The 26,246-nt window shown below is 31.4% G+C and overlaps 1 long non-coding RNA gene across 1 annotated transcript; it reads right to left on the bottom strand.

Moving 5' to 3' along the window:
- Window positions 1–2,185: 2,185 nt before the first annotated feature.
- LOC122574480 lies at window positions 2,186–3,817 on the bottom strand. Its single transcript, XR_006319070.1, has 3 exons — window positions 3,648–3,817; window positions 3,237–3,445; window positions 2,186–2,957 (listed from the first exon to the last, which is right to left on the bottom strand). It is a non-coding gene; the product is annotated as an uncharacterized LOC122574480 (long non-coding RNA).
- Between the last annotated feature and the right edge of the window lie 22,429 nt (window positions 3,818–26,246).

Consider the following 26,246-nt stretch of genomic DNA (forward strand, 5'->3'; position numbering starts at 1 on the left):
CCCAGCGTTGCTGAACTTTCGTGCACAGACGGGAACGAGTGCTTTTTTAATAAAAATATATATATAGTATATATATATTTTATATATATATATATATTATAACGTTTATTGCTCAAAAAAATATATATTATGTATGTATTTTCTCAATAAACAAAGAATTTCTATTGGGAAGTGGTTTTGGCAAAAGTACCGTTACGCGAGGGCACGACTTAGCCATACAATATTTTCTGTCGGATTTACATTTTTAACGTTACAATTTATAATTGAATTTAAGCCCCTCAAAAGCGGTACTTTTATACGATATTGTCTTTTCTTTCTCCTTTTGTCCTGAAAACTTGGTCGCAAAATAGGACAGATCGGTAGCCTACCTTTGGTTCCTGTGAGCCTAAGAGACTGAGGGAGGAGTGAGGGAAGGATGAATGGAGAGAAGGTGTCATTTAGATTTATTTACAATATTTACAATATTTACACTTATTTTACACTTTACAATATTTACCCTTATTTTACACTGCGAGAACGAGTGCTCTCGACGCGGTATGAGCGTTGGCGAATTGATAATTTTGTTATTTAATGTTAATGTACAGAAAAGTATTAAAAGATATAAGAGTGTGTAAGAATAAACGGTATTTGCATCAAGATGTGTAAAACATTGCCTGGCGACATTTTCAAGAAAATAGACTAAAAAGTTCCGTCATGTTCTTAATGGGCATATCTTTATAATTGATTTTATCGAAAACAAAGCCTTGTATCAAAAATTGTCATTTCACATTTTCGATTTGCTTTCGCAAATGAAATCAACTTTTGGTTTTTGGTACGATTTTTGATACACCCTGTATAAGATAATAAGACTCCATATAAATCGATTGTACATGTCACACAATTGCGACAAAAGTGATATAACTAAAAAAAAACACAGATTTTTTAGTTATCTCTATGAAAATGTTGCAGAAACTCTTCCTCGACTAATTATGAAAATTCTATTCATTTAGTTTCCTAAATTGGCCAGTAGGGAGCGGTTCCTCCGCTTTTTCTGATTCATATGACACTGTGCTGAATTCTATAAATGTGTCTTATTACGAGTCGTGTTCCATCTAGCAGGGTAGCTTTTCTAGGTTAAAAGCTAAAAATGAAGAAAACATACAGTTGAATCAGTTTCATAAGCAGTATCTTTCAATTCATCAATTTGATTTAATTATGTTCAGAAACAGCTTTTCGCTTCTGTTGGAAAACATACTTTCTCGAGTTCAGTCACTTTCGTCATAAGTGTACGGTACGTATATTCTGTTTCTTTTCCAATAATGCGCAGATAATTCCAAGATAAATACATTGATAACTGAACACATTAATTTGCCTATTAGGGCAAATGTACCTATTACTGTGGATGTACGTTTTACGGTGATATTTTTCTCCAACGAGATTAATTTTCTTCCGCCTTGATTACCAAACGATTGTTGTTTAAATTAAATTGAAATTAATCATTAAATAATACGACGATTGCAATATCATACTACTTTAGATTGAATTGGGAAAACATTTTTTTATTATTTAAATGTCTTTTTTATTACAATAAAAATATAAAAAGTAAGCTTTTCGCTTCTTTAATAAAAATATTAGCCCTTTACGTACATTTAAATGGAGGAGGAGCTCATTACCGTGGCACAAAATTCACTGCGCAATACTGCGGTGCCACTTGTCAAACGTAACCACCTACCTAACCTAACTATCTAACGAAAGTACGAAAATGAAATCAGTGTATAATAGAAAATAAAAAAGTAATAAAAAAAAGAAAAATCGGAAAAGTCTCTTTCAATGATGCGATGGTGTAATGATGTAATCTAATTGGATAAATTATGCCCAATGAAGTAGCCAAGAAATGCTTTACTTTATATATCTAAATTTCTGTATATATTATCCTAAATACCTTTGTTTATTTTATTAGCTTTCAGTGTAATAATAGATCAAGCTACCTTAAATAAAATTTATTATAAATAAAATTTAAATCCGCAATATTATGTACAATAATTGGTACGCGATTTTTCTCCGCTCGCTGTAATATGTACTGTAATTGGTGTACTGTCCTTTTTGCTCGTAGTAATGTGTACAAAATAACATTCATTTGATTTTTCGATATGTTTTTACGTTACGTTAAGTTTTGAAGGTTAACCAATTTTTCTTCGAATGTAAAATATGTCATTTTTAAGCGCAAAACAGCTAATGAATTGTTCTTTCGTAAGAAATCAAAAGAAATAGTCGACCAAAGTACGAATAAATCATTTTACCGCAGTAATTGGTACTTGTAATCTATTTATTTGTTTCCATGAAACGCAAATGTCATACAAATACAGTAAAAAGCAGTTGGAAATGAATTTACATAATAAAATCCTCAAACGTATGCGTATAATAACAACCATTGAGATACAAATAATTCTTGAAACAGTGTTTTTCAATAATATTAGGGACGCGATTCTTCGCTTCAGCCATTCCGCCGATTTCACTGTAATTTACGTTCTTTCACGTAATATCTTCGTAAAACGACGAAGCGACGTAAAACATCCTATGACATAATGCTGCGTTCGCAGTGAATGTTCCAACATTTTTTCCCTCTGTCGGCGATTGACGTCATTATTTTATGAAACTCCGTTTGTTGCACCTTGGCTTGGCACAATCGTTCACTCCGGTCTCGATTTACTCTCATACAAGCACGCCGGAAATGCATGCGTAACATTTGCTGCAACAAAGGACGACGAATTTCTGGCAGAATGACAAACGTGCAACCGTTAGTGCGTCGTAGTAGTCTATGGACTCGGTTATCGTTTCGTTCCGTTTCGTTTCTACAACCCGTGGAACGGCTCCAGTTGAAATCGTCAGCGAAATACACTCGCGTATACATTTATGTATATAGAGTGCTTCATAAAACATGAATGTAACAGCAGACATACCAATTCAGCAGGCAGAATCTGAGAAGAAAAAGCGTTTATGCAAATATTTGTCTTAAGCGACGTTGTTTCCGAATTCAAGCCAATGTTAATTCGATGTTTCGTTGAGAGAAATCGGAAAGCAATCGGTCATTATTATATATTGATGACAGTGATATTTTGTGATCGTACATAGTTGAAACAATATCTAAGTTACACTAATATTCAAAGGCTTGGGATAATAATAGTCATAAAATTTACAACTTATGAAACGGAATAAAATAGAAAATTAAAAATTTACGATTTTCTAGCCAGGTTTACCAGAAATCTCTGCCATTTTACTGTAATGTCTTTTATTTTGATAAGTTGTGTTTCGCTTTTCCTTTATTTAATCATTTCATCTACACATCTTAAGCAATCTCACGAAAAAGATACGATACAGAATTTAAATACAGCGTGATATTCCGTCCTTCTATTCTGCAGGTAACTGATATCTTGCAATATTTATAATTTTTGACTATTCTATAAAACTAAATACGAAAACATTAGCAATAACAAAACGGTGAAAATAATATAATAATACAATTCACAGTAACGGACGAGAGAAAGTTTAAATATAAGTAGTGCAACAAATACAATAATTTTAGAAAACAGTATTGTATTTGATAAGAGCAGTGGATAAATATTTAATACAAAAGTTAGGGTAATAATTTACATCAGGACAAATCTCACCGATTTTGATGACTTTCAAATATGCTGTCGATGTCATTATTCTAAACAACTTTTCTCTATACACGTTACCGCCGTGCGGCTCTAATTTCCGAGATAGTCATAAAAATCTTCATTAGAATTTACGTTGCGATTACTCTCTTTTCCGAAGTAGATAGCCTCATTTTTATACAGTCCAATCTAAACTTAAATCATTGATTATCATTAACGAGAGAGATAACCATTTTTAATATTATATAAATAAACAAGAAAAAGTAATGATTTATGGATTGAGTTACAATAGTATCGTTCGCTGCGACACTCAGCAACCGACAATGCCAGCGTAAAATAATTATCGATAAATCTGTTGATATATGGAATGTTGCAGTTTACTTTATCAATTGATCAAAATAATGTATACGAAATGTGTACATGTCCCTACACGCAATCTAGTGATAACCACGGACGATCCTACTTTTTGAGTTATATACAAAAGTATGCTTGATAATGTATATAAACAATAGTAAATCGTAGTAATGGAATTTACGATATACTTACAAAATCATATCATATATAAAATAAAAATCATGTCATGCTGAATCTCACGGCGACCGGATATTAATCTAACTCGACTCATTGATTTATATTAAGGATGATTATGTATCAATGAGTTAAGTTTAGCAAATAGAATTTAGTTGAAGCTTTTATGTCGATATGTAGTATCACGGAAAGTGAGACGAGGAGGCGGTAACGTGTATAGAGGAAAAGTTATTCAGAATGATAACCTTGACAACAGATTTCAAAGTTACTAATACGTACAGACATATACACACATAAATTACTTAACAACTTTAAACTTTCTTTTGTCCGTTACCTGCGTGCAACACGATAATAATAGAGCATAAAAAATAACAATTATATCAACTAAATTTCTCTGTTGTAATTGTATACGCTATTAATAGTAAAAGTAATTTAAAATATATACAGTGACGCACAAAAGTATTAGTACAGAGCGCGCGTGTTAAGCAGTTATGGAATAAAAATAAATAATACAACATAGGTACATATAATAAACTATCTTTAGTGAAACATGAAATTTCAATTGCCGTAAAATTGGTATACAAGTCAGACTTAAAAGTGTTTTGAAACCGATAGAGGACAAATGATTCTAGGTATAGAATCGATACAAAAAGCAACATATCTGAAGACAATAACAAAACATTCACGCAACGGACATACATAATTTCAGACTAGTAAGTGTATATACCTATGCTTAATTTTTATGTTCTTGGAAAATGGTTTTTTGAAGTGGTCTCAAGTTTTATCAGAAATGTTCTCTTTAAACAGCTTCTATTATGTAATAGAAAATAATATTATGCTTCCTCTGAAAAATTTTCTGATTAAAATTACTTTATCGTTGTTATTATTATTTGTTTAATTCCGGCCTCATGAGCATCGAAATAGATTTGGCTTAGTTTCTTCCATTCATGCTTCCATATTTATAATACCTGTCTTACTATCGCTGCTTAATCAATTAATTGCTTATTTACATAACCCATTCTACTTTACTACTACTTTATTATTACTTAATTTTATCTTTGATCTTGTTTGTCTTTCTTTTTTTCCCCTCCCCACTTTTTCAGATTGCCTCTTATTCTATCTATTTCCATTCTTTATAGTAACGTTAGCCTCACAGCTCCCTCTAGCTCTCCGTAGATACTTCCTTTTGTTTTCTCTCCTCTTCTACATTAGCAGATCTTAGCCTCGCTATAAGGCTCTGGTTATTTGCTCTTCCGTGCTTCCTCAAGTATTATTGTACATCTGATATATTTATAGTTTTTATTATACCTAGTATTACATATCCGGATTAAAATTACTTTTTGCTTGCAAAAAATACAGTTTTAAGTAAGTACCTACATGTTTCTGAACTACCTTTTTTCCAAAACAAAATAACGTTTATGAAACGTTTCTCCTGACATGGAACATTTGTAGTTTTCATTAATATTTCCTCCACTATATTCGCTCCTTCCTTTGAGTAATAAGAAATTAAATAGTGTATCGTGCAGTATATATTTATATCGAAGGAATTTTATTATAATTTCAAACAATTGTTATAATTTCAATGGAGCAAAATGTGAAACTACAAATAATAATTATAGAAATATACATGCATCTGTTTGTATCAGAATAGAGCATAAAAGGCCTTAATAAGAAAATATAAAACTATTTCAGTGTGTCTTTTTCGACATTAATTTTCTTACTATTGAACATTTTTGAAATATTACTGGTATTTTCACCTAAATAAATTATTCGATCTGATCATACCTCATCTAGAAGATTGTATGACAAAACAGGTAAATGAGAAGGAAATTCTTATACAGGTAAACACATTCTTCTACTGAGGAACCTCAAATTATTAAAATTAACTTTCTATTTTATATATTAAACGAAATTATGTTGTAAAACCTTACATTAATTTAAAAAAAATTTAATTACAAGCCATCTAATACTAAAAACCTTTTCTTTGTTGGATAATATTTGGATAAGCTTGTAACGTAATTTCGAGAAACTACCTCGAGATTATACAGCTACAATAATATACGGGTAAAACGATCATCATCGGTTCTGCTATGTCGAAACAAATATAGCAAAGTCGACTGATTCGATGATAACACATTCCATCTGGAACGATCTGATTTCAATAGGATGAAAAGAAATGCGAAACCCTAGGCATAGAAACATTTTGCAGAAATTGCCGCTCTTTATAATACTACTATGTAAAAGTTCAATAATATCATTACTTTCATATTAAGTGCTACTAAAATACAGCAAAAACTTAAAGAGAAAGATAAGCTACATATATCAATAATACATTGTGTATACAGGTACTGAAATATACAAATAAAAGTTATATATAAATATGTAAATAATGAAAAGGATATACAAACGAGCTAAGTAATGAATTACGTAACAGAAAGAGAATGAAAAACTGATTGTTTATTAAACACGAGGAACTATATCAGCTTTCGTTCATTCTCTTCCTCATTCATTCTGAGTATCAAGTACAATGAACCAACACATATCCCTTTTATACATATATATAAATATATGTATATTTATTTTAATATGTGTGGGCGTGTTATAAATCGTTAGGCATATTTTTAGAACTTTTGACAATTATCCAAATGTTACACGTTATGTCACAATAAAACCTAAAATAATCAGGAGATTCCTTACCTTAGACTTTGTGTTGATATCATATCGATATAATTTCCAGTTATTACACAACCGATTAAAAGTAGCAAACATTACTTTGTTTCCCTTTGGCAAAAATGTATTACGATTTAAATAATGGAGGATATTGTATATTAATAAAGGAATACATTTTGAATTTTGATCACGTGAGAGGATATTTCATTTCATATGTATTATTCTTTGTTATTTATATTTTACGCATTATTTATCTCTGGTAATTGTGTAACATTCTTCAAAATGTGTAAATATCTGCGATTTGCAATAAAATTTCCAAAAAAATGTTGGACATAATACTTTTGTTTATGTAGAATTTTCCATTCAAAGTTTCTAATAAACTTTATCACAACTTTCATATCAGTAAGATTAAGAAAATTCAATTGTGGAAAGTGTTCCTGTATTTATCCTGATCCTTTCAAGCATACCGCAGGTTTCTGTGTAGAGCGCAATTAATTGTGACTAATAACACAACTAACTGCTCCTTATTCACTTTACTGTAAAATTGATGTTCATGGGAAGAAGAAACTCGGTAATTCCGATTCGTGGTTACGCTGGAATGATACTCCAAAGGTAAAACATCGTAGACTAACGGATTTTCCTCGATTATCACGTGATTAAAGTGAAATAAAAACAAGAGAGAAGCGATGACTAATGAATAAGTACCGCGCATACGCTGGATTTCCCAAACTCACAATCCCTTAATTGTCTATTTCAATACTTGCCGATATGTTTATTCGATGCATAAGCCATTTTGTTGCCCACGCAGCTGAAACTGTTGAATTTTGGCGGTCTTCCAAATCGCGATTCCACTCACGCATTGCCCTGAAATCCTGTCCTCGGGATCTATTTTAATCGGCTACAGAGTTATCGATTAATCTTTGCCATGTCCATGTAGGTATTCGACACCGTAAGAAGATACAACTTTTTCTTATCGGCTTTTAGTTTATTCTATAAGTCAGATAATCTCTCTGTGTGACTGCAAAGATTTTTTCCTATTTGCAAAGATTTTCTGCCTTCCCGTCTTCTTGGCTTGGAACATAACTATCATTCGCTTCACTTAAAGGAGAAAATCTTTTGTTCTAGGAACTTTTCAATAGAACTCGATAAGAATGCAATGATCAGCGAATATTAACGGAAAAAGAAACTTAATATATCGAAGTGGAAAATACTAAACGATCGAACAATACACTTAGGAATTGACAGAATATCAGCATGTTTCACACAACTGAGCAAAGATACATGTATTAGCGTTTGAAAGTATCTAGACATTCGCTTAATTTTGATAAAACGTATTTTCATCATGAAATTTTCATCACAAAACGGATAATTGTAACTCCATATATTATGACGCGATTCGATTCATTTTTGAAAACCAATATGCAATAATACAATTTGTAATTGTCAATTACTTTGTTACTTGATAAGGTCTTTATTATCTGATTATTTAGTTTCTGAATTGCAGTCGAATCGAAAATATACGTACAGCTAAGATGTACGTAATAGTGTAAATGTATACATATGATAGTACATGTACAGTGACGAGCAAAAGTGTAAACACACTCCGCTGATTTCATGTAAAAGGTGATACTACGTCTAATTTTTCAAGCGATCGGTAAAGATTAGGTAACAGTAACTACAAGCTACGTCTGATTAACGAAACGTAATAGTTCATTTTCATTAACATTAATAATGTATAGAATATTTTATAATAATTGTGATTTGAAACAATGTTTACAGTTTTGCACATTTCGTCAGAAACGTTTATGATAGCATGTAAATGTCAGGAAAACGAAACTGAGTGTCCACTGTTTCGCAGTCAACTGTTCCACACCATTGTTAGATTACTTTTCAGTTTGATATGCTTAATTCAAGATGAAGCCACTTAGTGAAGATAAAGAGAACAGTATTATTTGTTTGTGTGATAAAGGTTTGTCGTTGCGGCAAATTGCAGAGAAATGTGGTGTCAGTCAAACGATAGTTGCAAGAATAAGAAAAAAGTATGTTAGTGCACCAATTTCTTCACAAAACGGTAGACCGCGACTTATTTCGGATAGAGCAGCACGTGAAATTGCACACTGTATTCGGTCGGATAGTTACAAAACACCAAAAATTGCTGCTCAGGAAATCGAAATAAGTGCTAGCGAATGGACCATTCGTCGCTCTTTAAAGAGAATTGGTTTACGAGCGAAGGAAAAAGAAAGTAAACCAGCTCTTTCAAACAAAAATATTAAATTACGAAAACAATTTGTTGACACTTACAAAGAATGGACGACCGAAAATTGGAAAAGAGTTATATGGAGCGACGGAACAAAAATTAACAGATTCGAATCCGACGGAAGGTCCTGGTATTGGACTTCATCCGGGAATAATGATCAACCAGGTGGTAGAAAACAAACTATGAAGTTTGGAGGTGACTCAATTATGTGTTGGGGTTGCTTCATTCATAGAGGTGTTGGTCCCTTAGTTCGAATCGAAGGTATAATGCGAAAAGAACATTTTTGGACCATTCTACAAAGTAATTTACCTTCCTTAGTTAGTTCTATTGGATATAATGAACGTAAAGTAGTATTTCAACAAGACGAAGATCCTAAGCATACCGCAAAAATAGTTAAAATCTGGCTAGAAAATCAAAATTTTTCTGCGATAAAGTGGCCAGCACAAAGTCCGAATATGAATCCGATCGAAAATTTGTGGTCCATTTTGAAAAGAAGGCTGGCAAAATATAATAATCCACCTTCAGGTGTTCATGAATTATGGGAAAGAACACAGTAGGAATGGTACAATATTGGACCGCGAATAATTAAAAATTTAATTGACAGTATGCCTCGTAGATTAAAAGCATTAAAAAAAAGTAAAGAAAAATGGACGAAATACTAGGTTAAAACCTTAATTCGACGCGTATAATTAAAGTGCAGAACTGTAAACGTGGTTTGAGATGTCCATTTTTGTAAAATGTTCTGTACATTATTAATGAAAATGAACTATTACATTTCGTTAATCAGATGCAGCTTGTAGTTACTGTTACCTAATCTTTTACCGATCATTTGAAAAATTAGTCTTATTATCGTCTTTTACATAAAATCAGCGGAGTGTGTTTACACTTTTGCTCGTCACTGTATATACAGTACATGGAAGCGTTGAAAGAGAAATGAAAGATATTTGTAAGATAATTGTACGTATCGAGACAATGAAGAAGTGCATGTCGTTTAAAGCTTATTTTCGATTTTTACGCCAGTAATATGTTACCAACTCCCGCAATAAATTTGCTGACAAATCTTTCTCTGAATTCCACTCGCTATGTTTCTCATTGTTCTGCGAATAAATGATGTATCACTGAAGAGTGACAGATGAATTCCCTAGGATTAAAGAATTTATTTCATCTTAATAAATTGTAGACAGCTTGTTTCCGGAATTTTTACTTTATAATTCAAAGATCAATACGCTGGAAGCATACACGATGATGTACACAAATACATATAATTCTATAAAGACTCTAAAGAATGATCAGCGTTATCCAAAATCATTGTTTCGAAATACAGTGGAACTTCCAGCATCGAAGATCTATTATCCGAATGTTCCATTTGTTTTCTTTATTGTTACGTGTCCTTTTTATAATTTCATATCGTATTATTTTAACATAAAAGTACATTCCATTGTACAAATTGTATAAGCTGTATTGTACGCGTTGATATCTCGTGTAATAACAATGATACTTTGAACATTAGAAAAAAGCATGGAACTGTTGCAAAAATTTACAATGTTTGAAGATCTATGATTAAATGATACGAAAAAGCGGAAACATGTAAGTAATTGAAAACCACCTTGATGTCTCTACAAAATTTTTATTGCAATCGAAAAATAAATATTGCAGTTGTATCGTATAGTAATGGTTTCTATAAATCAGCAACAAAGAAATACCGGTACCTAAATTTGAATACATACTGTTACCAATATTCTCCTCATACTAAAACTCTCATACTGCAAAAAGAAAAACTACAATGAAAGCTAGAAAAAGAGAATGCAGATAATTTTGTGCACTTCTCTCTGCTTCGAATAAGATTTAAAACAAAAGAAAGGACTAAGGAATGAGAGTGGAACTATTTTATTAAAATAATAAAAGCTTTTCACGTTTCACGTTTTTCAAAGAAAAGAATATACTGTAACGCATCTTTCTTACGTTTAATCCATTACATTTTGTTTTACTAAGTACAATTATGAACATATTTCTTCGAATAAATGCATAAACGTTATTTGTTATTATAGTTTATCGTTTTCTAGAAATGTTAAAAAATATTTTTGTCAATTAATTTTAACGTACAATATAAATATGCAACTTTTATCTACAAAATAACGTTCAAATTTTAAAATTTCATTCATTTGTTACAAAGTTATGATCATTAGAATTAACGATTAACAATATTTTGCTCTGTTCGCTTCATACCTCTACTGCTTTTTTAACAAACTTTCACAAAGCAACTACAAAAATTGTGTTTTTATAATTCCTTAGACCGTACAGAACGATGTCCTATAAATATTTATAGAATTTATATAGAATTAAATTATGTTAACTCGCTGTTTGACACAATGTCTTTTAATGGTTTCTATAATAGTAGAGAAAAAATCTTTTTGATTTGATATTTAGTTGAAGAAAATTGGACGATTTGAGAATAAAAAGCTTCTGTAATAGCAATAATTCCACAAACTTTAAAAATTAAGAATGTCAATTTTCTATTTGTATATTTCAATTTCATCGCGTCATAATACGTTTTATTATGCATAAATATAAGCAAAATAAGAAACAAACAATTGTGAATTTCTTTTTCTGTCAGCTTATGGTTCAATTATATCCTGTCCAAGAAAAAGAGTAAGCGGATTCTTTCAAGTGGTAGTGTATATACGTCAAATGTTAATTAAAATATTAATTCCAATTATCAACGTATATAAACATTTTACGTATGTGAAATATGGTTGAACGCAAAGTTAAAGAAAATCAACTTGATGAAGGAGGCAATGTCAAGTATGAAACTGAAAGTATGAATAACATTACATTATTAACTGCTCCTTTCGAGTTAAGGAATATAATTATATTATGCGAATTTCACCGCAGTTGTGGTGGTTCGGAAGTCATCTGAAACTGTAGGTCCTTCATGTGCAATTATTCACAAACATATTGTTATTGTGCGTGTATGTAACATTGGAGTACTAGCGTTTTACTGCCGATAACAGAGATTCCTGTATCTTAGTTAGTACTAGAGCCTTATCTGCGAGTAGCGCAATCAGTATCTCAAAGGTACTTTATTAGCAATTTTAAAGCTAGACCAGACTTACTGAATTGTCTGTAAACAATGCGCGTACTTTGTTTGTAAAAAATGTACGTATGTGTAATGCGTGAAGATGTATGTGACAAAATGAGTAATAGTAAGCAACTTAGTCAGTGTCTCTGGTCTTTTTCAAACTTTAATATGTTAAAAAAGGCTGTTTAAATGAACAAAATATTATTTTGAAAAGAGTTGCAGACAATTATAAGCATTTTTAATTTTACATTAGAACTAAATCGAAACCTAACCTCAATTTAGCAAAACCCCATAAATTTCGTCATTTTTATTTTGCGATTCGACCACCAAAACTAAACTGGTGAAATTATCGATGCAGGGCGGCGCCGTCTCGGATTTCGACAACTTTTAAATATCTCATACAGTTCAACGTTTTGAACAATTTGTTTCTGTACACATAACCGATGCTCTTAATTAATTAATAATGCTCGGTAATTAATATTGCCACTAACTGAACCCAGTTTGAAAACTAAGGCCAAGTGGCAGGATATTTTTGCGTTAACTCGAAAATTAAGGTTGACCGCATGCAATTAAGCGAAAGGAAGTAAACAATAAACAGGCGAAGAGGAAGTTTTATCTATCATTTATTAATGTTTGCTAAATAACCAAAAAATTTCAGAATACATAACAAATAACATTAAATAAATAAAACTTAACAACCGTCTATTTTGCTATCTCTATCTAGCTCATTATTTGTGTTCGACAACCATTCAATTTCGGTTTCATCATCATGCATCTCATTAATGGGTTTCAATATCTTACGAATCCTTCTTTTATGCTCGGGATATTTTCATTTAAACATAAATTCTGCCAATTTTCGTCTGCTCGTCTTCGCTTTATCTATCTCTACAATTCTTCCAACGCCTTCGATGCTACTGGATTTGTTGGTTATATCTAAAATACAAATTTCTCGCAGATAGTTGCTCCAGTCAACCACTACGTGATTTGACACTTGCAACTGATTTTCGATAAAATTATCCCAATTGGCCCAAAATGCTACAAATCTACAGACTATATCCACAGATAGATTACGATTCACAAACCATGTATCTTGAATTGTGACATTTTTCTGTTAGATATTTTATCTCCTTCTTCTTTGTTTATCTTTCAGCACAGTTCGCTGAAGACATCGAAAAGTATGTTTCTTCATTCAGCGTCATTATCTGCCCACAGTTTGGGCATCTTTTACTTTTTGGTAGATCACTACGCTCGTAAAGAAGACTAAATAACTGCTCTTTATCGACTGATAATGCAAGAAAACTTCCTAATATATGCTCACGCTCACGGCATTGGAATATAACGGTATTCGTACTTGTTCCCATGCTGAACAAATCGTGAATTACAAATGGAGAAACTGGGTTTCGGATAGGGTTAAATTTAGCTCTAGTGTGCGAATCGCGAAATACAAATGATAACATTTTCTGAGCTTTTGCTGGATTGAGGTTAGGTTTAGATTTAGCTCTAAAGTAAAATTCGATGTACTTATAATTGTTTGCGATACTTTTTTGCGATATTTTGCTCGTTCAAGTAACCCCTTTTGACATTTAAAATTTAAAAAAGTCGAAAATACTGACCATTATTAAAAAATGTATGTAGACTGCCTTTAGACAATTGTCCGCCAGTCTCGACTGGGTTGTAGCGTATTATACTACACTAGAGCATCTAGCAAAAACGAGTATACATCCGTTCGTTGCTTTACCGAAAAAGTAGTCCCTAATAATCCTAGCAGTCGATGCGATTTCAAAAAGTTATAAAACAACGTCGACTTTACTTGAACCATAAGAACGAGTTAATTAAAGAAATAGATTCACCTTAATAAAGTACGTTGCGTTACTCGCAGTCAAGTGGCTTTATTAAATTAGGATGAGAGTAGAATTTTGAAATGTTTCGAATCAAGGACAAGAGTTTCAAGATAAATTAATCTGATCGGGGCTTCGAATCTCTCAATTTTCGTGTTCTAAACTTAACCCAAACCAATAATTTAAAAGAAACGTCTATGTATACCTCTTGATACAATTCTATGTATATCGCAATATCGCATGGCCATCCATCAAGTTGAATATCCGGTGTTCGTAATCTACTTTGATCGTTTTATACTGGCTTCGTTGAATCATTACTGCGCCATACCTCGAGAAGCAGCTTACGCCTCTTTTGAAATGACAAAACGAGATGTTTTCGCACTCGTTGGTTCCACTGGTTGTTCTGTGTCTGCCACGAGGAGAATTAATGGGATTGCGACCGGTTTCCATTATCGAGATATTCAACCGGTCATATTTAACTCGCTCGTTTGCGACTGATTTCGTGTTAAACTTTCAGGGGCCGTTTTAAGAGAAAAATGCATAACTCGTGACCATTACACGATTACAAATTACCATCATCAATGTCGCAATGCAGTTACGTTACAATAATAAAAAATCGTATAATTTTTTAGTTATGCGAAAATAATCACTCGATCGTTAACTGAATTTATGTTTCCTTCTTGAAATGAAAAATGTGATTAAATTGTGCGTTTTTTAATGAGACCAACTTAAATGCGGAAGTTCAGTAAGTAGTTTTCGAATTTAAGCCATACATTTGTAGAATAAATGTCCTATCGTTGCACAAGTATCACAGCTATACACCACAGATTTAAATTGACGCTACTAATTAAGTCAGGGGAATTTTATAGCTTAAAATAAACCGAAAATCAAGAATAACAAAATTGGAAACCTCATTTTTAAGAAAATGCAGTTCAAAAATTTGTCATGTATTCGTCGATTTATTTAATTTTCGACTAAGCAGTAGCTAACAATTGACAGGAGATTATTCTTAGAGGATATAATTTGAAAAGAGTGACCGAAAAAGTGACCCATTTTTAAGCCGGCAATTGGTTTCTGAGATACAAGGAATCAAAAAAGACCTTATTCATGACGCATCAATCCGTACGCTTTGCGGACTTTTATGTTGGTCAAGTAATTAAAAAAATTGTTCTCTTTTACTTACTTCGCTACCAATCAATTAAAGTTCAAATTAACAAGGTCCTACTAACGATGACGACAATGATGAGTAATAAATGAAATTAATGGAATGGCTTAGGTCACTTGTAGTGAATACTACAAAATATAAGTTACTGCTTTTCCCGTGTTTTCATACATATATCAAACTTTTCATACTATTTTGGTTATTTTTATTTTCTATGAATTAGTTCGATGTCCTCTTTTAGATAAATTTATATTTATTTATCGGCTTTGCTTTTCATTTAGTTCTGGTTTATAACTATTAGTATAGAAAATTTCATCTTGGACTACTCCAAGTTGTAAAACGAGTTAATCTTGAACGGAGTTTTCACTTAATAATTGCTTCGATTCTTCATCTCAAAATTCTCACTCAAAATGCGCTCTACAATGTAAACTATTCTCAAATCTCTGATACCATTTTCTGCAAGTTTTATGCATTATTGCACTGCATCTCGTCCAAAGCAGAATATTTGACAAGTATTTTTTAACTTGGCCTATTCTACGTTTGAAAATAGATCAAAAATATGGAATAAAATTTTTTTGTAAGATCTTTTCTTTTCAAGAAAAATAAATTTGGAAGTTTATTATGCACGAGCACAAAGCCTAAGTTCTTAATTAAACACGTTCAAACTCTATTTTCTTGGAAACGAAGCCTGAAACGCAAAAATTTTATTTTACATTTTTTACTTGTTTCCGCACGTAGAATAACACCATATTGATTGCTTACGCATATTTAATTCGTAATTTATCAAAAGTTTCTGTATACTTGACAAATTTCTAAACTCCATTGTGTAGAAAACGGAGCGTTATAATAAACTCTGTTCTATATTTCTGAATTATTTATTCATGTAAATTCACGTCCTGTCGTCTTGAATCAGTTCGATAACACTTTGTATAAATAATAAGACTGGTACTTAAAAATTCTCAAATAATGGGGACATGGTAAATTAATTACCGAATTAGTACTTTTACGCTTAAATCTATTTTAAAATGTACCTTTTTTTAATTATATTGAACAATTTTTTTCATACAAATACGATGAGAGATAAGAGAGTTATATCATAGTGTTTGATACCATAAAAGGAAACCGTGACTCAAAAAAGTTTAAGAAAATATCTTGTGTATGAAAGAATGGATATTATACGTAATAACTGTTTTAATAACCTATATTATTTATATATCGTGACAGATAAAGAATACACAGGCATTGTACCCCCTTTTTGTGTTTACTATATACACATATTTGATTCATAATTTTTTATAAATTACACCTAATGTCAAAGTTAAAGTTTGTCACAGATACTACTGATATGTATATCTGATCGATTTACATCGTGAATCTGACTCGAAGTTATACGACAAGTAGCTATATTATCACTAGATGGTGAATATCTATGCTACTTTATATTTTTTGAATATAAATAACAAAGTGCTATACTTTGGATATTTTAAATAATCTTTTTTGTATAGATATCTGAAGAAAGGAAGTCATAAATTCGTATGTTTATAATTTTTCAGGTAAAAGGTTCTCCACGTGCTTTATAAAAAGCAGAATAAGAAAGATATTTAAAAAATGAAATATTATTTACATGTATTTATAATTCATATTTATAAATTACTTATACTTAGAAAATTTATAATTTACATAATGTTTCAGTTGCATTCTACCATATTAGAATTTCTATATATCAGTTAAATCGATAAATAACAATAAATATGTAAATTAGAAATATTTGTATTAGGAATGTCTAAGGAATTGTAAATTCAATGTACTACGAAACATTTTGTTCCGCAGACAAACTGTAGCATACGTAGTTTTAAAAGCATCGTGAGGATTCTCGTCATTCATAAGCATGAACGCACTACATACGCACTATTCACACGCTTCTGGGTAAAACGCAAAGAGAATTTCATGGAAGAAACCAAAAGAGGAGTACGTATTTAACCGCAGCTGCGGTAAATAATGTCGCTAAAGCCCGGATCTTATTTGATGAATTAAATCGCCACTGTCATTAAGCCCCATTTCGCGAAATTAGTTACGCCGTTAGCGAGAAATTACAACAGTGGTGTGCCTCATGCTTGACTTCAACGTAATTGTCAACAGCCAATAATAGAAAACTATTTACTGAATTAGTTGCTACCTTTAGGCAACGTAAAATTTGTTTTAACGAATTGTAATTTCAGCAAATTTCAATTCAAGATCGGCTTACTATATTCGGTAACTTGAATATTTCGCGATTTGCTTTTCAATGACTTGCTGTTCATCTTGGTATAAGTGCGTATATCGTGATTAGACTGCAGATGTTTACGCAAATCTATATTTTTATGAATATACATCGTGTTTTTATCAGAGAACCTGTGAATGTCTCAAAATGTTTCTAACAAATGTACGATTTCGGGGGGATTTGAAGCTCGCTCTTTTATTTTTAAATGGGAACTACGTAAATTTCTTATTCCACATTCTTGTAACCGACGTCGAGATAGTTTCGCAGCAATACTTTTTCCCATTTGTATTTTTTCCATCTAATTATCAAGATATGAAATTTCAAAGTTGCCGACATTGACGTTATTCGATATACGCAATGTCGACGACATTGTGGGCAGTTACCGTTTCTTAATTCTTCCAAAACAACCAGTCAGTTTAGCTAATGACATAGCTGATGCAACATCCAGCTTTGTGTATTTTCGTTCCATAAGAATCAATGGAAAGAATGTTTTCCACAGTCCAAGAAAATATATAATTGGTTCTAACTTTATATTGCAGCGTAGTATTATAGTGCAGTGAGTGAAAAATTTCACGAACGTCGCCCAAGTAAAACCAAAACAAAGACATTCAGCAGTGAACAAAATTTTAGGTATATTTAAAAAAGCTGGAAGCGTGATAAAAAAGAAACACCAGCGTAACAGTTGGCCAGAAACTGACGAAATAAACTTATTGACTGCATTTACCAATTGCCACGCGACATCCATTCGGGCAGTGGCAATCAACAGTGGACTTCCCAGCTTCAGTGTCTACAGTGTTTAAGAAACAAATAGGTTTAAAGCGTACAAACCCGTACAAGAGTACAGAAACTTTCCAATCGCGATTTCGTATTGAATTTCAATAATGGATATTTAGTAAAATTGCTAGTGCTTCTCATTTCGTGCGTAATCTCATAATTACGGTCGAATGTATTTTCTGTACGGATGGAATAGTATGCGAGAATTCAACGAGAATGGAAGAATGTGTGAAAATATCGGGTCGGGTCAGGTGGAGAATTTTTCTCGGAATCGGGCCGGCTTCCCGAAAGTATCTCGTAATCCGAAAAAGTCGACATTCCCGAGACTTTCCGGGTTTTTGAGAATTCTGAAATTATATAGGCTAGAATATACAAAAGAAACAATAACGAAATATGTGGTGGACATAATGTTTTATTATAAAATATAATTTATTATATCAAATTTTATAATTCTCGGGAATCCGGGTAATCTCGAATTACAAGATACTTCCAGATCCCGACCTGACTCAACCTGTTCTCTTCACAATCCGTCCCGAGTATCGAGTTTCCGACATTTTCAGGTTCTCGCGCGCATCTGGTGAAAATAACATTCAGTGTGGGATATCTGTCATAATTTGGTGCGGAATCCATAATCGTCAAATGATTGGACCACTTACTTTTTTGATAGTGCAATTAACAGAGACATTTATTTACAATTTTAAAAGACACGCGTGTCCACTCTTTTAGAAAATATGCCGCTTGTATTAGATACAAAATTATAGTTTCGGCAAGACGGTTCCCGTTCTCGCGTTGCTGTATAAGTACGAAATTGGTTGGATATTAATTCTCACCTCTTAAAAGATGAATTAGGTGTGCTGATCCTATTTCCGAGTCATATTTCCCCGCTTGTGACTTTTTTTGGTGGTATTTAAAACAAATAGTTTTTAGTACGGCAGTCAACACTGTGCATGAACTGCGCAGAAAGATTTCAAGTGCTTGTGAAACAATAACAATAGAAATACTAAAAACTGCAGAGCAAGAACTCTTAAGAAGGATGGAAAGTTGTATTGTAAACACATAGAGGGTTCTGCACAGAGTGATAATATTTAGCACACACACACTCAATCGGCTCTTTTCAGAGCCACCATGATGTACAGGGTGTATAAAAGGTAAGTGTAAAAACCATCGTAGCGTGATTCTACGCTTCCTCTGTATCGGTGGAAATTTGTAAAAAGAAGTTCGTGCAAAATTGACATTGAACATGATTTTCAAAGACAACATTTTTATCGCGATATATCGTGATCCTCACGAGGAACAAAAGTCACGAAGGAACCATGAATCGCAAATGATCCCTTCTCCAAGAAAAAAATGTTAAAGTTTCAATAATTCCTAAAGTTGCTTCATTCACAATGTGTCTTCATCCTGCGATCAGATGCACAGAGAATAATACATATTGTTGCACGTAGATGACCCAGATGCTCCATTATATATTCCATATCTTCCTTTCTTTGATCCTTCTTTTTCTTCTTTTTCTCTTTCTGTCCATTTTAAACAGCCTCGAACTTGCGTTTCCACATGTCCGCCAACTTTTTCCTCAAGATTCTGTATTGTTTTTGCACAACATCTGAGGTCTACTGATAAACAAGACTTTTAACACCCGTTAGATTTTTCCACAAAGCCATAAATAAATTTGTATTTATTTATTTTTTATAAAACGATTTTTTTATAAAACGTAGCTTTTGAGTTTAAGCTTTAAATGCGGCATAATCGTGTTATTATTAAACAGTTATCACAATAAATAGTAAAGAATACACAAACGATTGATCTCAGCGATTCTAAAACTAGATTAATTAAAAGGTTATTCCAATTAAAAGGTTACATAATTATAAGTGTTTATAAATCTATATAATCATAAATGTTTTCAATCCTTAGAAGTTATATTTTATAAAAAGTTAAATCGAGAATTCCTTTACTACTATACTTGAAAGAACGAGCTTAACTTTTATTTGACAATTTTCTAGATGCGTCACGAATTGAAGACTCGACTTGGAGCGTAGATACGAATATGTGTGCGAGTTTTTTATTCGAAGTCTATCCAATATCATCCGTTGCTTCGCTTAAAATTGCTAATGACGATGTTTTTATGACAAATCTTTTATCAATTTGTATTAAAATTTTGGTGGTATAAAATTTGGTCGTTCATTGTTTCATTAATAGTCATATCGTTCCATCGAAGTTTCTCTTTATAATATCGTGCAAAGTCAGTTGAGGGATTTTTAGAACAATTCTCCAGCAATAAAATATTTATGGTAAGTAGCAAGAATTCATTGTCAGCAAAACGCCCATGCAATAAGATAGAGACACGGACAACTATATTTTTCCTTCTTCAGTTGCTGGATATTTACTTTTCGAGATGTCTAGAATATTATTTTCGACATGTTTTATTATCAGTGAATTGCATTATACTTTTAGTGAAAAACTCCTGAACCTGTATTGTTGAATTACAATTGTATGTGTTTCGACTGTTGTAATAATGGTAGCAAACAGTAATGTACTTCAAATCGAATTCGATAATGTCGATAATATTGTTGTCCGTAAGACATTCTGCATCCAAAAACAATTTAATATCGTAATTTGAGCAAATTTGTATCGTCTCTTTGAAATCTTAGTTATGAGGTTATATAGTGAGTTTCATAAGAATTCACACAAATTTAATTGAAATTTCATTTCTGTGGTAGAAACAGATTTTAGTGAATTTAAAGAAATTTTATAGTCGGCTTTTATATATTCGGAAAATGTCTTATCTATAAAAACATAGAAATAATATCTTTATTAATGAAAGTTAAAAAAAATAAAGCAGACATATTTTAGTGGTAGATATGTAAAAATTATATAATTATATAGAAATATAAGTAACAATCATAGATAATTCTATATGTAGATAGTATCATATAGAATTATAAATAAGTTTTATTTCTTTAATCTTATCTTATTTGTATCATAACTAGTCTTCATACCTTTAGTATGGTAATAATTTTTAATAAATTTTAAAGAATTTTTCTATCATGAAAAAATTAAGTTTCGCGGAACTTTATAGCATGCTCAAAATTTATATTTGTATAACGATTCACTTGAGATAGGACATTATTTCTCACCTTGAGTAAGGTATCTCTTATAAACCATTTTATATCTTATAAATATCTTTGCAAAATTTGTTGAAATAGAAAATCTTCGTTACAAATACTGTGATAATTGGAATTTTCAAGAAGTTTAATTCGAGAACAATATAATTTCTGTAGAAACAAAATAAACAGGTTTATGAGTTACTAAATTTATTTGATAATACTGATAACTTATAGAATATAACAGAGTTGAAATTAGTAATTTATTATTGAAAAGTATGAAATATATCTGGGCTATGATGGTTTGAAAATTGGTATAATAATGTGATATTTATTTCTCAACAAATTTAAATTAAATATATTTTTCGATCCATATAATTTATAAATTGAAAATTGAAAAAGTATATCGGTAAATTTAAATATCCCCGTTTCTTCAAATTTGTAGTTTAAACGTCGTAAATAGAAATCGAAGTTTCGAATTTTAAATTACATGTAAATTCAAAAGTATTCAGTTTTTCTTATTTGTTACAGTGAGTTGTCACAGTGAACAAGACAATTTGCTTGCTAGCAGCAGCTACAGCGAAATTGCAATCGTATTTCATTGGGTTACAATACGTTTGACGTAATAACGACTCGCAATTTCCAAGTATGCAAACCCATAAACATGACCAGTACAATCAGTTGGAATCGTTCTTGGATACCGACATCTTGTCGGCAATTAGTTGTTATGCATTCATAGACGCCTGGTCGGGATTTACAGTTAGGTTCTGTGTATACAGTTATACGGCAATGGCTGCAGTTACATCGATCCACGCGCAACCATTCGAATCATGACTTCTATGAATACCATATAAGGAAACGATAATTCCTGACAAAAGAAACCCACCATTCCTTGTTAATGCGGTCACTTTAAAATAAATTTATACAAAAACAGAAAAATACCGATCAATAATCAATAACTTTAATTAGTGCACAAGTAAAATATATAAATTTAAAAAATGAAGAAGAAACGATTATTTGAAAATGTGCTAAAAGAAGAACGTAATTTGCTTAATCAGGTATCATTCAAGTAATTGAATGTAATGATAATATACTGGCAAACCTGTGCATGTTGAGCACTTGTGATAATCATATAGCCTACTATTATTAGGTACTACATATTACCCTAGGTAATAATTATTAGCAATTATTATAGGTAGCAATTATTCAAGTCGTATCATTAAGCTAAAAACCTGGCGAGCTCATTGCATTAACATTGCGATACATTCTCCATTAAGCCAGTGCTTTTCCTGTTCTGTTGGATAAATTTTTTGGATGAAGGCATTTCTAACATAGGCAAGAAAGGTAAGTCTCTAACAGCTATGAGGTAAAAATGGAAGAATATTTGACTCAAATCGTGAATCTGAAATTTATCTAATTAAATACAGACTCTTTGAAAGTGTTTTATTTTTACAACCCATTGTATGATTACATACCTTTTTATATGATTGCCACGTGTGTTCGATATATACAGGTTTGCCTGTATATGTATTATTATTAAATTCGTTTTCTTAATTAATTTCTTTTTTTCAGTACGTCACTAAATAAAAATCATTTAAAACATTTTTTATTTTAAATATATTTTACATTTATATTTATTATATTTATCAACCATATATTTTATTTTTTACTCTTTAGTCTTCAACTGTCATCCGACAATATACATTGAACCCCATTGTAAGATAAAAAGAGTTTTTCAGACTTCACCTCAGCCAACTTTAACGATTGCTTTTAATAAAAATGTTTAATTTATGAAATTATATTGTATTGTTATCCGAAATGAGCGTGTGTTCCAAAGTTCAGCTTGCTGGCTGGTTGGTAAGCGGGCAAAATTTCGTTTACAAAATTCCACCCAGATAGACAGGAAAACGGAAAAGTAAGCTAAATAAAACACATTGAGAAAAAATTTTTCAAACGTATCCTTTTCAAACATTCCTTTCAAAGGGTAAGATTAATTCTGTATTTTTTAAATATCACCATATATTTGTTGTATTGTTACACTATAGTAGAAGATGAATTCAGTGATGATGCATACTTACGACGAACGTCACTCAGCTCGAAAAAGTATGATTTTCAGAAGAAGCTGTTTTGAATGTAATTAAATAAAATTTATGAGTAAAAGGAATAATGCTCATAAAACTGTACTTTCTACTAGTTTTTAAGCCCCAACAGCGAACCTTGTAGTCAGGGCTTAGTTTGCAATAAGATGCATTAGTAGAATACAGCACAATGTTATATAAACCAAGAGCGAGATAATTGCTCTCTCTCTCTCTCTACCAGCCAAATTATAAAGACAAATAAATGAGATTTTCAACTAGTCAAGGAGTGTCGTTGCAACATTTTCATAGTCGTAACTCGAAAATCGCGTTTTTTGAATTTTGCTGCTTTTGTGATAACATGTGTCATCTTATTTGTCTGATCTCATAATAATGTAATTTATTTCTAAATTACCACCTGTGATTTTATCGTCGGCGCATAACACTGAAATTATAACGTTTCCAAACAGATGAGTTGTGCCACCTTTTAATCCAATCCAGACATGCAACATTGTTAAAAAGAACAGAACTCCGCATTGTAGAATGTGGAACTCGATGTGTACACTTAGTCTGATTACTCTTATGGTACAAGCATTTGTGTGAGAATCGTGAGAATCCATTTGTTAGCGGAACGCTAGCGTTATGTATTAGCGACGTCAACGATTCAATCACGATTCTAAAGTAAATGTGTAATATCAGATGATTAAAATGATATACGTTCCGTAACGTTGAAATTACTTTCTTTAGTTTAAAAATGTGACAAGGAAAGTGAATGATACTATTTGAAAAATACGAAATAATTCTTATTTTTTTATGTGAAAAGATGCTGGTTTCAAGAATTTGACTACATCAACGAATTCCCTGTTTAATATTAACGAGCTTTTGCTCGAAACTATCCGAAGCAGCTTAGATATGGTGCCGATCTAGCGCACTATTCTACACATCTCCATTAAAGAAAACTAATCGTGTCAAATTTTATCTTCCTCGAAACCATTCAACATTTATCTTATATACATATATGCTTTACTAAAATCATTATGTTTGATTACGTGCTCCATCTTGTATAAAAAACTAAAATATCTGTATGAGAGTTGTATAAAAGTTAATGAAAAATGGAATACATCAAAAGGTTCGTTTTTCACTATTAGATGCCTACTTATTCAGACGGATATCCCAATAGTACAAAACATTGTACTGGATCTATCAATTAAATATTTCATACGCTTTATAAATCATCCAAATCCTGACATCATTCAAACCACCTCACACATATCCAACAGAAGACTCAAACGTAACCATCCGTTAGACGTAATAGACAGTTAAACTCATTTTACCCTTCTTGTTACTGACTTACATAACTCTTATATTAACTGCAATAACAATCCACGCTAAAAGGAAACATAAAGCAGGATGTGTACAATTGCCATCGCAAAAGTTCAAGCAACAATTTACAACAACTATCAGATACTTCAGTGAAACTATAAAATTGACATTTTTATATGTAATAGTTGATGAAAAGAAGGCAACTTGTTCCATAAAAACGGTTTCTATTTTGCAGAAGTAAATCATTGAGAATTGTTAAAATTATCGAAAGGAATTGTTCTCAAATATTTTTTCCAAATATATTTTAAATACTATTTAAATTTATTGCGTTGTATGTTCACGGGTGCGTACGTATATGTCAACAGGATATTATTATAAAATAAATATTAAACATTCAGTCTTAAAATAGTTATGTCTTTATGGAAATCTTATCTTCTTATGGCCTCTTATAGCGTTTCATATATAAAATAAATAAGCTAATTAATCCGCTACTTTTTATTTACAGCGTACATATAATCTAAAATATTCCAAAAACGACTATATAGCAACAGTGTGTGTAATAATAGATATCAAAATTGTACATTATACAAATAAAGAAATACAAAAAGTCGGCTTATAATATAAATTTAAAAGTAAGTATATCGGGGCGTGAGAGTAAGAAATATTTGTGAATATATTCTATGTACATACAAATGTAACAACATTCCAGAAGTAAGGTAAGAAACGTTGGAAGTAAAGCCAGCGTTTAATCTCGTGTTGGTGGTGCTTATATCTACCGACACAAGACACATTGAAGCAGGAATTTCAATTTTAACTAGGCAACTTTATTTATGTCTCGACAACTCATTCATCAGAGAAACATTATCGACACGCGGCTATATCTTAACTCGTGGTCCTATATTTCTACTTGCGATTGTATTACTTAATCTTTCATTAATCCCCAGTCAGTAATCAGATATTGTTTGAGATACAATTGTGATTTATGAAATATTTCTGGCTTGCGTGGTGGAAATAAATGCATTCCACATATTTTCTATCGCATTTCTAAACATATTGGTCATAAGATATTTCAAAATATGCACACTTTGTTCGTTTCAATGGACATACTGATATTTATTTAATTATTCAAAAAGGGAAAAATTTTTTTATATAAAATTTATTTGATTTAATGGACGAAACCTAGCAGAATATCTAATTTTATTTCAAAATTATTAATAATTATGTAGAGAAGGTGGGATCGCCACACGCATTTTACTAATTTTGATATAAATTGTCAAGGCAACATTCAGATTAATTCCGCTTCTACGTCAGTATAATTGCCGCTGAGCTTTAGTTTCCAAAATATACATAAGAATATTTTTCATAACACGTACTGCGTTTTTAATTTCTTTAGATCTCTATTCTTAACTCGTATTGTAAGAAGTATTTTTATATACATCTTAGAGATTAAAGATGAATAACGTTTATACGATAGGTAATACCATACAATTTGATGAGTATCTTCGATTTTTTTTAAACTGTAATATATTTACTTTGTTTACTTG

The sequence above is a fragment of the Bombus pyrosoma genome, linkage group LG13 (assembly GCF_014825855.1).
Source record: "Bombus pyrosoma isolate SC7728 linkage group LG13, ASM1482585v1, whole genome shotgun sequence".
Classification (NCBI taxonomy): Eukaryota; Metazoa; Arthropoda; class Insecta; order Hymenoptera; family Apidae; genus Bombus; species Bombus pyrosoma.